A 12,212-nucleotide genomic window follows, 5' to 3' on the forward strand; every position below is an offset into this window, starting at 1 on the left:
GCTTGCTGTGTCGGTGTCATATTCAACTCAGAGCCTGCAGAGAGGGGCTGAGGAATTGGTGCCATCTTCAACTCAGAGCCTACAGAGAGGGGCTGAGGAATTGGGCTATAGGGCACAGGCCTCTACCCTGGGCTTTGGAAGATCTGTGTCTGTGGACCTTGTCGTCCAGCCCCGGATCCAGCGTCGTGGGAGGGGGTACGTGTAGGCAACACTTCACGTTCCCGCCCGTTGATGGTAGTGGGAGATCGGTCCCAAAAGGAAACCGTCGCCCACAAAAAATAACAAACCTTGAAAGGAAGTGCCTCCTATAGACACTAAGCTAAAACTGAGCTTGCCTGGCCCGGCCAGGGAGTGTATACTGCAGAGGAGGAGCTAAGCTTTTGCATCTACTTAGTGTCCTCCTATGGATAGGCAGCATAACACCCATGGTCCTGTGTCCCCCAATGAGGCGTCAGAGAAATGTTATATATCAATCTGCTCAGCTACTCCTCCCTATTACATGATGGCTGCAGATTGGACTGCTTTTACATGGTGACTGATTCCCTCTAACTACATCTGGACTGCCAATGAACTTTTATAAAACATGAGTGCAGTGTAAACAGCTAACACAAGATTGGGGATGGCAAGCGGCTTTCACACACAGCCAGACTCTCCAGAGAGAAGATAAACATGGTTTATTTGTGATCACCAGTGCTTTCTCCTCCATGCCCAGTGCATATGTGATCACTAGGTGCATGGAGGGAGCAGAATCTGCTGAGTCCTAGGAAGCCCTTACAGTTCTGCTATGCAGCCAGGAGGCTAAAATTTCCCTGTAGCTGGAGCTAATATACCTCCCCCAGCTACAGAGAAAAATTGGTAAAAAAAAAAGAATGGATTGCTACATTACCTCCAATATACTTTTTTACTGACCTGAGATATAAGAGAATAGCATCCCTTGATAAGTGAAAATGCAGCAGCTGTTAGCTGTAGACGATAGCGGACATCCTGTTGCATCAGCCATGATCAGTGTTGGCACTAACCATGGCCGCTTAATTCCTAGATGCTGCTGTCAATAGTGACAGCGGCATCTAGATAATTATCACAACTTTGGGGCACCTTTTTAACTCTATCTGTACAATGAGATCACAATTGTGGTGTTCAGATAGTTGTCATCACAATCCAAGGCCAAGTAATGGCGTAGAGTTTGCCAGCTTATATGGCCTGTTCAGATATTGGCAACATTTTAGTGGTAAAATTTTTTTAATTAAGGTCATTCCACTTTGGGTTAATTCCTGAAAAGACCCTGGAGGGTTAACAAATGACCTGACAGAAGTTTTGAATAAGTTGAGGTGTGCTGTTTTTAGAATGGTCTCACTTTTGGGGATTTTCCGATATATCCAAAATTTAATAGGTCCCTAATACGAATGCGCAAACCCGAAAGTTCGGGGTTTGTACCGGACACCGGGTGTCTAAGGGGTACTTCTCACATAGCGAGATCGCTAGCTGCTGAGTCACGTTTTTTGTGACGCAGCAGTGACCTCATTAGCGATCTCGCTGTGTGTGACACTGAGCATCGATCTGGCCCTGCTGTGAGATCGATGCACACACTGCTGGTTCATTTTTTTATTGTTGCTCTCCCGCTGTGAAGCACACATCGCTTGTTTACCGTGGTTACCAGTGTCCGCAGCTTCCAGACGCCGTCTCCCTGCAAGCGCAGCATCGCTTCAACGTCGCTGCTGGCTGAGGGCTGGTCACTGGTCGCTGGTGAGATCTGCCTGTTTGACAGCTCACCAGCGACCATGTAGTGACGCAGCAGTGATCCTGACCAGGTCAGATCGCTGGTGGGGATCGCTGGTGCATTGCTAAAGTGTGACGGTGCCCTAAGGCTTGAATGCAAACACTGACTTTTTAAAGATAAAGTCAGCGTTTGGGTGCTCTTCATATGCTAATTAAGTTTATAGTTAGGCTGCAGCCCAGCTCAATCAACAAGCTTAATTGCATGGGGAAGATTACTGTATGCTTCCGGAAAAAAATAAAAAAAAACCCCAAAAAACACAAAAAGAAAACTGCTTGGTGTCCTGCCTATATGTCCATATAACCAGCGTAGGTAAAGCAGAAAGCTTGGGGCTGCAACACTTAATGTCTACTTTACCTTGGCTCGTTATCATTAGACGCAACCCCATGCCTTTTTTTTTCTTCTAATTATTTATTTCAATAATTAAAAAAAAAAAGTGTGGAGTCCCCCATTTTTGTTAACCAGCCAAAGTAAAGCAGAGAGCTGGAGGCTGTTATTATGAAGCTGGAAGGTCCATAGTTATTTTTCCCTTCCCAGGTTAAAAATAGCAGCTTGCAGCCACCCCAGCTTGTACCCCACCCATTCATTAGATGCACCAATGTGGCACTTTGCCCGGCTCTACCTGATTGCCCTGGTGTGGCAATCGGGGTAATACTTTTGAGGTTGAAATCAGCCATGAATTGACAGCTGGCATCAAGATCAGAAGTTTGTAATGGAGAGGCATCTATCTGACATCCCCATTACTAATATATTCACAAAGTCTTTAAATTCATGGTATGCTGTTAAAAATATACTCTTAAATATATTTTTCTTCAAATACACGATAAGACGCATGAAAAATGGACTACAAAATGTGTAAAAAATAAATGTAGTTTATATATGATAAAAATGATTGCTAAATTATAAAGTTGCAGTTCAGTTACAGAAAAGGAAAAAAAAATATACTTCATTAGCTTACGTAAAAGAGTTCAATTAGTCTTTCTTGAGTTCCTGAGAGAGCAACCATATCTTGCTTCGTCTTGGGTGAATGCAGGATTAAAGGAACAGACATGCTTATTAGAGGCTGGATGGATCAGCTTCGACATGTGTGGATTGACTCTTGGAGCAGGAGTGAGACCACCCCCTCCCACTGTGTGTTATATGACAACTGTCCAAACCATATAGGGTATTTCAGCTGAACACAGTTACACATGACGTAATCACTAGAAGCTTCCAGATGGAAGGTTGGATATATAATACTAGAAGGTGGCCCGATTCTACGCATCGGGTATTCTAGAATTTACGTATTGTGTAGTTCATGTATGATTTTTGTTATATAGATGTTGTTGTGTATAGTTACCAAGTGTTTGTGTAAGCGCTGTACATGTTCTGGGTGTTGTCTGGGTGTGACGGGGGGTGAGAGCGGTGTTGTATGTGTGTTGCGTGTGTTGCGTTGTTTGTGGAGCGCTGTGTGTCTGTAGCGTTGTGTGTGTGTTGCGCGGTTTGTGTGTGTGTGTGGTGTGTTTTGGGGGAGGTATGTTTTGTGCAATGTGTGTGTTGTGCGGTATGTGCGTATATTTGTGTGTGCCGCGGTGTTTGTGTGTTGGGTGTTGTGTGTGTGCAGCGTTGTCTGTGTGTGTGGGTGTCTGTGTAGGGCAGTTGTTTGTGGTTCCCAGTGTGTGTGTGTGTGTGGTGTGTTGTGCAGTGCGCGCGCACGCGTGTGTGTGTGTGCATCAGCCTCTCTTCTCTCAGCCTACCTCTCCCAGCCTCCCTCAGCATCAGCCTCCCTCTCCCAGCCTCCCCAAGCATCAGCCTCCACCAGCATCAGCCTCTCTCCTTCCAGCCTCCCCCAGCATCAGCCTCCGCCAGCATCAGCCTCTCTCCTTCCAGCCTCCTCCAGCATCAGCCTCCCTCTCCCAGCCTTCCCCAGGATCAGCCTCTCTCCTCCCAGCCTCTGTCCTCCCAGCCTTCCCCAGCATCAGCTTTCCCCTCCCAGCCTCCCTCAGCATCAGCCTTCCCCAGCATCAGCCTCTCTCCTCCCAGGCTCAGCCTCTCTCCTTCCAGCCTCCCCCAGCATCAGCCTCTCTCCTTCCAGCCTCCCTCACCATCAGCCTCCCCTTCGCAGCCTTCCCCAGGATCAGCCTCTCTCCTCCCAGCCTCCTTCCTCCCAGCCTCCCCCTCCCAGCCTCCCTCAGCATCAGCCTTCCGCTCCCAGTCTCCCCCAGCATCAGCCTCCCCCAGCATCAGCCTCCCCCAGCATCAGCCTCCCCCAGCATCAGCCTCCCCCAGCATCAGCCTCCCCCAGCATCAGCCTCCCCCAGCATCAGCCTCCCCCAGCATCAGCCTCCCCCAGCATCAGCCTCCCCAAGCATCAGCCTCCACCAGCATCAGCCTCCACCAGCATCAGCCTCTCTCCTTCCAGCCTCCCTCAGCATCAGCCTCCCGTTCCCAGCCTTCCCGAGGATCAGCCTCTCTCCTCCCAGCCTCCTTCTTCCCAGCCTCCCCCTCCCAGCCTCCCTCAGCATCAGCCTTCCCCTCCCAGTCTCCCCCAGCATCAGCCTCCCCAAGCATCAGCCTCCACCAACATTAGCCTCTCTCCTTCCAGCCTCCCCCAGCATCAGCCTCCCCAAGCATCAGCCTCCACCAGCATCAGCCTCCCTCGTCCCAGCCTCCCCCAGCATCAGCCTCCCCCTCCCAGCCTCCCCCAGCATCAGCTTCTCTCCTCCCAGCATCAGCCTCTCTCATCCCAGATCAGCCTCTCTCCTCCCAGCATCAGCCTCTCCTCTCTGTCCCCAGCATCAGCCTCTCTCCTCCCAGCCTTCCCCAGCATCAGCCTCTCTCCTCCCAGCCTCCCCCAGCATCAGCCTCCCCCAGCATCAGCCTCTCTTCTTCCAGCCTCCCCCAGCATCAGCCTCTCTCCTTCCAGCCTCCCCCAGCATCAGCCTCCCTCTCCCAGCCTTCCCCAGGATCAGCCTCTCTCCTCCCAGCCTCCGTCCTCCCAGCCTTCCCCAGCATCAGCTTTCCCCTCCCAGCCTCCCTCAGCATCAGCCTCTCTCCTCCCAGCCTCAGCCTCTCTCCTTCCAGCCTCCCCCAGCATCAGCCTCTCTCCTTCCAGCCTCCCTCAGCATCAGCCTCCCCTTCCCAGCCTTCCCCAGGATCAGCCTCTCTCCTCCCAGCCTCCTTCCTCCCAGCCTCCCCCTCCCAGCCTCCTTCAGCATCAGCCTTCCCCTCCCAGTCTCCCCCAGCATCAGCCTCCCCCTCCCAGCCTTCCCCATGATCAGCCTCTCTGCTCCCAGCCTCCTCCAGCACGCCGTGCTCCTCTGCCGACACTCACACACCCGATCGCATCCACTCACACACACCCGATCGCATCCACTCACACACACCCGATCGCATCCACTCACACACACCCGATCGCATCCACTCACACACACCCGATCGCATCCACTCACACACACCCGATCGCATCCACTCACACACACCCGATCGCATCCACTCACACACACCCGATCGCATCCACTCACACACACCCGATCGCATCCACTCACACACACCCGATCGCATCCACTCACACACACAGACACTGACGATATCGCACATACGCGCTCACACTCACAACATCCGGAGATACCACATGCCTCTGGCCATGTGATCCTCCGTCAGGTCCTGGAAGGTCACAACAGCACAGTATCGAGGCCGAGAAGCAAGCGATATCGCCGGGTGCTGTGAGTGTGTGGATGCGATGTGAGGTGTGTGTGTGAGAGTGAGTGTGATCTGATGTGTGTGTATGTTTGTGTGTGTGCTGTTGTGTGTGCGTGTGGATCTTCCGCCGCAGCAGGACCTTGATGCGCTTGTAACCATGCGAGCATGGTTACCAACGTATCCACACCACTCCCGTGCGAGCGGGGGCCGGGGGGGGGGTGGGGGTGGGGGGGAGTACAGTACTCACCTCCGTGACAGCCGTGTCAGTTCGGGGAATGCGCGGGGGGGGGTGAGAAGGGGGGGGGGGAGTACAGTACTCACCTCCGTGACAGCCGTGTCAGTTCGGGGAATGCGCGGGGGGAGTGAGGGGGCGGGGCCAGAGCTAGCGTGCATTGCGTGAGGGGGGCGGGGCGTGGCGTGGCCGAATTGCCAATGCCTGCAGGGTGCCGGGGCGAGAGGCCAATCTGTGGGGGGGGCGGAGCCTGGGCGAGCGGCTGGCCAATCCGTGTGGGGGCGCAGCCTGGGCGAGCGGCCAATCGGTGTGGGGGGGGCGGGGGCCATGGCGAGCCCAGCGGCCAATCAGCTTTGTGTCACCGTAAGGACACAATTTTGGAGCATGACACAGACAGATAGACAGACAGACAGACAGACAGAATAAGGCAATTATATATATAGATATATATATATATATATATGTATGTACCATGCAATGTCAGCAATCTATCCATATTCAATACAGATACCTTATTATTTATTCCTTATAAAAACTTTATCAATAAGCTATGCCCTTCCAATATAGACAAAACTGTGAAAACATATAATATGTCCTACTATAAAATGTTTGATAACTAGATGTATTAATTTTAATGTTTTTACATATGCACAGAAGATTATTAACACTTTTCACAATAATAGCATGAAATTAAGAAGGGATATATACAAAATTACATTTATAAAAAAAAATAAACAGGGAATCTTTATAAGGTGCCAACTACTATAACTAATTGCAGCACTGGAAGGAAATTTCCCAAAACCTCTAAGGTGCCAGCTTGTATAAAGTGATTTAATGAAAATATTTAATCAAGATCTTATCAATCAATTTTTGCATTTCAAATATATAGATATTAAATTCAAGGGATTAAATAAATATCAATATTACGGAGTACATGGCCACAAAAAGTGTCTTAAGGCCATTTTACACACTGAGACTTTCTAGCGATCCCACCAGCGATCCCAACCTGGCCGTGATCACTACAAAGTCTCTGGTGAGTCGCTGGTAAGCTGTCAAACAGGCATACTTGGCCAACGACGCAGCAGCGATACGGACCTGCAGAACGACCTAGCTGGTCATTGGGGATGTGTCAATCAGCTATTTGAAAGGGAAGTCGCTAACTAAGTCATTGTAACGGTGTCAAACACACCGATGTATGCTGCGCAGCAGGAAACAAAGGACCAAAAAATGGTCCTGGAAGATTTGTAGTGATCAGCGACCTCACAGCGGGGGCCAGGTCGCTGATGCGTTTCACACACTGCAATGTCGCTGGGGAGGTCACTATTACGTCACAAAACCGGTGACGTTACAGCAATGTCGTTAGCGATGTTGCAGTGTGTAAAGGGTCCTATAGTGTCAGTGTTTTGTATAAAGTAGCAGCTGGCAATATATTCACAGTAAACCAGGCTAGCAGCTGATAGCATGTAAATAACCAATCAGATAACCGCTCATTTATCATATTCACAATGAGTTATTGATATATAGTTTATAGAGTGTATGATCAGGATTTAGGCAACAAAAGATAAGATAGGGAAGTAAAAGAAAACACCAAACTAATATAAAAAGTGCTGTATTTTTACTAACACTATCAATAGAGGGAGATCTACCAGGACTGCTGGTGCCCTCATCCCCACACTGTAACTTCTTCCGGGGGCGGCATGTGCCTCACTTCTAATTTTACTCGAATTGTGAACCAGCGTAAGATTTGTGGTGTAAGGAATCCCACCACTTGTCATAAATTTGGTGAATGGTAGTCACCACGCCTCATTCAGTAGGAGATGGCATGAAAATGCCAAAAGTTGCAAACATTTTGTGACTTTACAAAGCTTTTTATGATGGCCTTCTGGCTTAAAAGCTTTGATGAATCTAAGCTTTAGTGTACAAAACCATTGCTACATTTGGCAGAAATTGTTCCTCATTCAGATATGCTAATGAGGTGCTTGCGGCACCTCTAGAGTGGCCAAATGTTGTTTGTTGTTAATTTCTTCCTGCTGGGTCTCAAATTCAGTGCCTGCATAATGAGAGCTGGAAACATGAAGAGCCACAAGATGCACTACTACATCAGAGGTTCTTTTGTTCTACTTTACTAAATGCACTTGTACCCATGAGTAGCGTTTTGCCAGTATGAGCGCAAAAGATTACAATATTTTTTACAGATTCAAAAAATTATGTAAATTTATAACCTAAATGGAATTTATCTACTGTAATCACTGGGGCAAAACGATTCACTTCCTAAAATCAAATCTTTCAAATCAAATCTTTATTTTTATATAGCGCTAACATATTCCGCAGCGCTTCACATACATCAGGAATGCTGTCCCCATTGGGGCTCACAATCTAAAGTCCCTATCTGTATGTTTTTGGAGTGTGGGAGGAAACCGGAGTACCCGGAGGAAACCCACGCAGACATGGGGAGAACATACAAACTCCTTGCAGATGTTGTCCTTGGTGGGATTTGAACCCAGGACCCTAGCGCTGCAAGACTACAGTGCTAACCACTGAGCCACCGTGCCGCCCTTAAATGCAATTTTTACATATAAAATGTATTAAAAAGCATGAATGCGTCACTCTAGCAAAAATGGAAATATTTAAACAACAGGAAATATTATGTGGTTGAATGACACAGGTGACAGGTGTATCCACACTTGAATTCATTTGTACATTTTAACGGCATAAAAGGTCTTCCGTTGATCAGCTCTTCAGTGTCGGCGGTGGCAGCAGATGGCCAGCAATACTCAGTTTCAGAGCTGCCCTGTCTTCTGATCTTCTGATAGTGGCTGGGACCAGGTACTGTCTGTCTACCTCTTATTCAAATCAATAAGAGGCGAATGTGCAGTATCAGACCATGGCCACTATCAGAAGACTGGGCGCCTCTGGAACTGAGCATTTCCGGCTACCGCCAACGGCACTGAGAATGGCGGATCGGCAAGGGTGCGAGGTGTCAGACTTCGGCCAAAAAGTCATTGATGACCAATCCTAAAGATAGGCCATCAATGTTAAAGTAGTGATTAACCGCTTTAATAGTAAACATTTATTATTTGTTAATATTATTTGTATTACTTAGTTGTAGCAGTTAATTCTGCTCAATATTAATTCATGCTACGATAGGACTTATTGTAACTTTTAGATTCTTACCACTAAGGCTATGTGCCCACGTGTGTGTGCTCTGCACCGCAGCGTTTTGTCACTGCATGTCCGCTTCAGAGCGCAGCTGAAAAGCTCCGTTCTGAAACTTTGGTGACTGCAGAAATCGTGCGCTCTGGATGCTACTTCTCCATATAGACAGAATGGAGACAAAGTGCACGAAAGAAGTGACCTGATTCTTTTTAGAACGCAGCGATTTGGCAGCATGCAAATCGCTGCGTTCTAAAACGCCACGTGGGCATGGATTATGCACAATCTTCATAGATTGTGCTGGGGACCCAGGACGCATGCAGTTACACTGCGGTGCAGAACGCAGCGTAACTGCATGCAATACGCACACGTGGGCACACAGCCTAACAGCGCCTCACACCTGGAATGATGGTCCTCACAGTGCCCCACACCTGGTATGATGGTTCTTATAGGCCCCATAACACAGTATGATCCTCAGAGCCCCCAACATAGTATGCTGGTCTTGACAGCTCCCTTATATACAGTATGATCCTCCACACAGCCCCCTTATATACAGTATGATTAGATCAACACAGCCCCTCATATACAGTATGCTCTTTCACACAGCCCCGTATATTCAGTATTTGTACCTACTCTGCTTCCATACATACAGTATTAGCCCACACAGCCCTCCTATTTACAGTATAATCATCCACACAGTCCGCATATACAGTATGATCTTCCATACAGCACCACTTATACAGTATGAGCCCCAACACAGCTCCCCGGCATAGTATGTGTACCCAGACAGATCCACTATATACAGTATGAGCTCACACAGCTCCCTATATACAGGGAGATCACACACAGCTCCCTATATACAGTATGAGCTCTCACACAGCGCTCTATATACAGTATGAGTTCACCTACAGCTCCCTTTATACAGTATGAGATCACACACCGCTCCCTATATAAAGTATGAACCCCCACACATTCATACATAGAAAAAAAATACACCTTGCTCCCATTTCCCCTGCGCTCTGCTCTGGTCTTTGCTATATGAGCTGAGGCTCCGCTCAGCAGGCGCGATGTCGTGACATCATTGCATTGGCTGTCTCAGTTGCTCACACTGAGTGTGATATTTTATAAGACTCCCTCCTCTACCATTGTACTCACCGCTATCTCCATTCTCAGAATGCAAATAGCGGTGAAATCAGGATGGCGGGTGGTGGAGGGTGGTCACATGGTCCAGCCTGTGGGCCACTGTTTTCAGCCATTTGACTGTCTCTATCTACGAGCCGACAAGGACAGCTAGATAGTTGGATGTGGCCAGAAGGGCTGTGTTTTTGCCCAGGTCTGATAATAGGGGACTTAGCCATACAGTATAAGTATGATTTTATAGGGACAATCATTTGAATGGGTGAAAAACACTAAAAGAATTGACTTGCTTCTGAGTTGAAAAAAATACAACTTTGCTTCAGATCTGCAAAGAAAAAAATAGGCAGCATGTTCATGAGATTTCAGAAGTCTCATTCACTAAGCTGCTACTGTAAAATGAGCAATTACCTAACGAGGACTAAAGGTTAACATAGTCATGGTCCTAAGAGTGACCAAATACATCAAAAACAAGTCAGAAACAAATGTCTTGCAAAAATATTAAAAGGTGTTTATTACATAATCTGATTACAAGAAGTGACATACAAAAAATATCAAATGACAATTATCAGGTTTTTTAAGGAGTGTCACTGATGACAACTCACATAGGGCCAACAAACTACATATGGCAAGGATTTAGATTAGTAAACATGCACTCAATAGTTATGTAAATAGACCCAATATAAATAGAATTAGGTTTCTAAGGTATAAAAAAATAAAGAAACATACACATGTCTATTACATCATTTTTACCATGTATTGAAGTACAACCATAGGCTAGATTAGGCACTCCATAAGGAAGCTCCCATGTAATGTTCACTCCAAATTATCACTGTGTTAATTTTCTAAGCACATGAGCCAGACCATCACGACCCCCCGAAGAAGAGATTAAAACGTGCGCGTCAGGGCACGTTTTCTTGGGCACCACTAACCACTATGGGTGATTGATTGTGATGGTCTGGCTCATGGGCTTAGAAAATTAACACGGTGATAATTTGGAGTGAACATTACATGGGAGCTTCCTTATGGAGTCCCTAATCTAGCCTATGGCTGTACTTCAATACATGGTAAAAATGATGTAATAGACATGTATATGTTTGTTTATTTTTTCGATACCTTAGAAACCTAATTCTATTTAAATTGGGTCTATTTACGGTACATAACTATTGAGTGCATGTTTAGTAATCTAAATCCTTGCAATATGTGGTTTGTTGGCCCTATGTGATTTGCCATCAGTGACACTCCTTAAAAAAACCTGATAATTGCCATTTGCTATTTTAATATTTTTTGTATGTCACTTCTTGTAATCAGATTATCTAAAAAACACCTTTTTATATTTTTGCAAGAAGTTTGTTTCTGAATTGTTTTTGATGTATTTGGTCACTTTTAGGACCATGACTAAGTTACCCTTTAGTCCTCTTATGTAATTCTCAGTCTAGGTATAGTCCAACATAATTGTTTGATATGGTGTCACATTTAGCTCTAACTCATGTAATGTAAAATGAGCAATGTGACATTGTTGATGGCAAAATCTCAGCTCTAAGGGCTTGTTCACATGCTGTTTTCTTGCTCCGGTAATTACTCCTCATGTGAACAAACCCTTAGAGGTGAGATTTTGCTACATTGCTCTCTAGTTACAATTAAGGCTATGTTCACATTTCTGTTGTTTTGCATCAGTCACATGCGTTGCTTGACGCTTGTGACTGATGCGTTGTACAACGGGTGACAAGAATTGGAATTCATTGTCATGAGAAAGCGGATTCCGTTGTAAAACGAGAGAGAACAATCAGCTGATTGTTCACAATATCCGGCCGCCGGCTTCTGTGAACGATCAGCTGATCGGCCGGCTATTGTGAACGATCAGCTGATGCTCTCATTAGCCGGTCGCCGGGAGATCAGCTGATTGCTCTCAAAAGCTGGCGGCCGGGAGATCAGCTGATCGCTCTCAAAAGCCGGCAGCTGGCTATTGTGAACTATCAGCTGATCGCTCTTATAAGCCGGCCGCCGGCTTTTGAGAGCGATCAGCTGATCTCCCAGCGGTCGGCTAATGAGAGCGATCACCTGATCGTTCACAATAGCCGGCTTTTGAGAGCGATCAGCTGATCTCCCGGCCGCCAGCTTTTGAGAGCGATCAGCTGATCTCCCGGCGGTCGGCTAATGAGAGCGATCAGCTTGATCGTTCACAATAGCCGGCAGCTGGCTATTGTGAACGATCAGCTGATCGCTCTTATAAGCCGG

At 47.1% G+C, this 12,212-nt stretch overlaps 1 protein-coding gene across 2 annotated transcripts in view; it reads left to right on the top strand.

Annotated features, from left to right (window-relative positions):
• Positions 1–12,212, top strand: part of MRTFA (myocardin related transcription factor A) — a 286,868-nt gene that overhangs the window by 200,179 nt on the left and 74,477 nt on the right. The window lies entirely within an intron of this gene.

This window comes from Anomaloglossus baeobatrachus, chromosome 8, assembly GCF_048569485.1.
Source record: "Anomaloglossus baeobatrachus isolate aAnoBae1 chromosome 8, aAnoBae1.hap1, whole genome shotgun sequence".
NCBI classification, from domain to species: domain Eukaryota; kingdom Metazoa; phylum Chordata; class Amphibia; order Anura; family Aromobatidae; genus Anomaloglossus; species Anomaloglossus baeobatrachus.